Source organism: Sciurus carolinensis (assembly GCF_902686445.1).
Source record: "Sciurus carolinensis chromosome 14 unlocalized genomic scaffold, mSciCar1.2 scaffold_101_arrow_ctg1, whole genome shotgun sequence".
Classification (NCBI taxonomy): domain Eukaryota; kingdom Metazoa; phylum Chordata; class Mammalia; order Rodentia; family Sciuridae; genus Sciurus; species Sciurus carolinensis.
This window is the reverse complement of record NW_025920105.1, coordinates 1,067,120-1,068,953: the sequence shown is the minus strand read 5'-3', so window position 1 is coordinate 1,068,953 and position 1,834 is coordinate 1,067,120. Positions and strand designations below refer to the sequence as shown.

The following is a 1,834-nucleotide window of genomic DNA, read 5'->3' as shown; positions in this document are numbered from 1 at the left end:
CTTAGCTGGTGGAGCGATTTGTCTGGTTAATTCCGATAACTAACGAGACTCTGGCATGCTAACTAGTTACTCAATCCCCGAGTGGTCGGCATCCCCCAACTTCTTAGAGGGACAAGTGGCGTTCAGCTACCCAAGATTGAGCAATAACAGGTCTGTGATGCCCTTAGATGTCTGGGGCTGCACGCATGCTACAATGACTGGCTCAGCATGTGCCTACCGTACGCCGGGTAACCCATTGAACCCCATTTGTGATGGGGATTGGGGATTGCAATTATTCCCCATGAACGAGGAATTCCCAGTAAGTGCAGGTCATAAGCTTGCGTTGATTAAGTCCCTGCCCTTTGTACACACTGCCCTCGCTACTACCGATTGGATGGTTTAGTGAGGCCCTCAGATCAGCCCTGCCAGCTTCGGCCCACGGCCCTGGTAAAGTGCTGAGAAGACAGTCGAACTTGACTATCTAGAGGAAGTAAAAGTCATAACAAGGTTTCCATAGGTGAACCTGCGGAAGGATCATTAACGCGTGAGCGAGGGAAGCGGACGTGTGCGCCCCTCCTCGCGCCCCTAGAGCGATCTCGATCCCTGGCCCGGAGGGGCCATGGTGGGGGGGTGGTGAAGGTGGTTCCCGGCCCTCGGCCAGCCGACTGGTGGGCCCTGCCACTGCCGCCCCGGCGGTCGGTCCCTCTTTACGCTCCAGCTTCCCGCTAGGGTGGTTCCAGCGCGCACCCTGTGCGGTGCGGTTGGTGGGGAGTGGTGTGTCCCGCACCCCCGCGCTGCTGTGTGTGCCACCGACGCTGGGCTGCTCCCTCGGTCGCGGCCACTGGGGCGCGATCCAGTGGCGCGTCTCTCAGGGTGTGTGCGAGAGCGGCGGTCGTCGTCCATGTCGGCGGTGGTGGTGGCGGCGGCGGCGGGGTGCGATCTGCCTCGCGGGTCCCCTCCTCCAGGAGGGTGTGCCCGAAAGGCGGTCGCAACCGCCGTCGCCGCTGCCTCCTGATGGCCCTCCCCTGGACGGTGTTCTGCCGCCGCCGAGGTACCTCGCGTCCCTCCGCCGGGCTGGGGCGGCATAGGGCTCTCTAGGCGCGGCTGCGGGTGCCACCCGCCAACCCGCTCGCGCATGTGCGCTCGTTCGCCCGCCACCTCCAGGTACCTAGCGCGTCCCGGTGCGGAGGTTTAAAGACCCCTCCTGGTGTGTGGGGCGGCGGGCCCCGTGGGGAACCCGGCGGTGGGAGAGGGCCTCGGCCCTCCCGGCTCTCCTGGACTCTGACACCCCCACGGTCGGGGTGTGTGCCGCGCCCTGACGCTGGCGCCCGCTGAGAAGCCCCTTCCTGGCGGGGTCCCACGCGGTGGGGCGTGTGTGCCGCTCCGCTCCGTTGGGGGGGTGGTAACCCCCGGTGCCTGTGGGGCTGTTCGCACACCCACCCGCTTCTCGTGGGTCTGTGGCGCAGGGCGAGCCCTGTCCTGAAACCTTACCGACCACCGTGGTATTTCTGTTATGGTTGCCTTGTGTGCTGGCCAGCGGGGAGTTGAAGCTCTCTCCCCGCCCACTCTGGAAAGGGCCAGTGCCGTGCCAGGAAGTATTGGGGGTGTCATCACGCCCCCCCCCCCCTTGTAAAACCTCATAGACTCTTAGTGGTGGATCACTCACTCGGCTGGTGCATCCATGAAGAACGCAGCTAGCTGCGAGAATCAATGTGAATTGCAAGACACATTGATCATTGACACTTCGAACGCACTTGTGGCCCCGGGTTCCTCCCGGGGCTACGCCTGTCTGAGCGTTGCTTGACGATCAATCGCATTCCCCCCCCCTTGCTGTCCAGCCTCCCCGCGTAGGCTT

General features: G+C 63.6%; 1 non-coding gene across 1 annotated transcript; it reads left to right on the top strand.

Annotated features, from left to right (window-relative positions):
* The first annotated feature begins 1,621 nt into the window (after nucleotides 1–1,621).
* On the top strand, nucleotides 1,622–1,778 carry LOC124973236 (5.8S ribosomal RNA). The gene has a single exon (XR_007106648.1). It is a non-coding gene; the product is annotated as a 5.8S ribosomal RNA (ribosomal RNA).
* The last annotated feature ends 56 nt before the right edge of the window (nucleotides 1,779–1,834 follow it).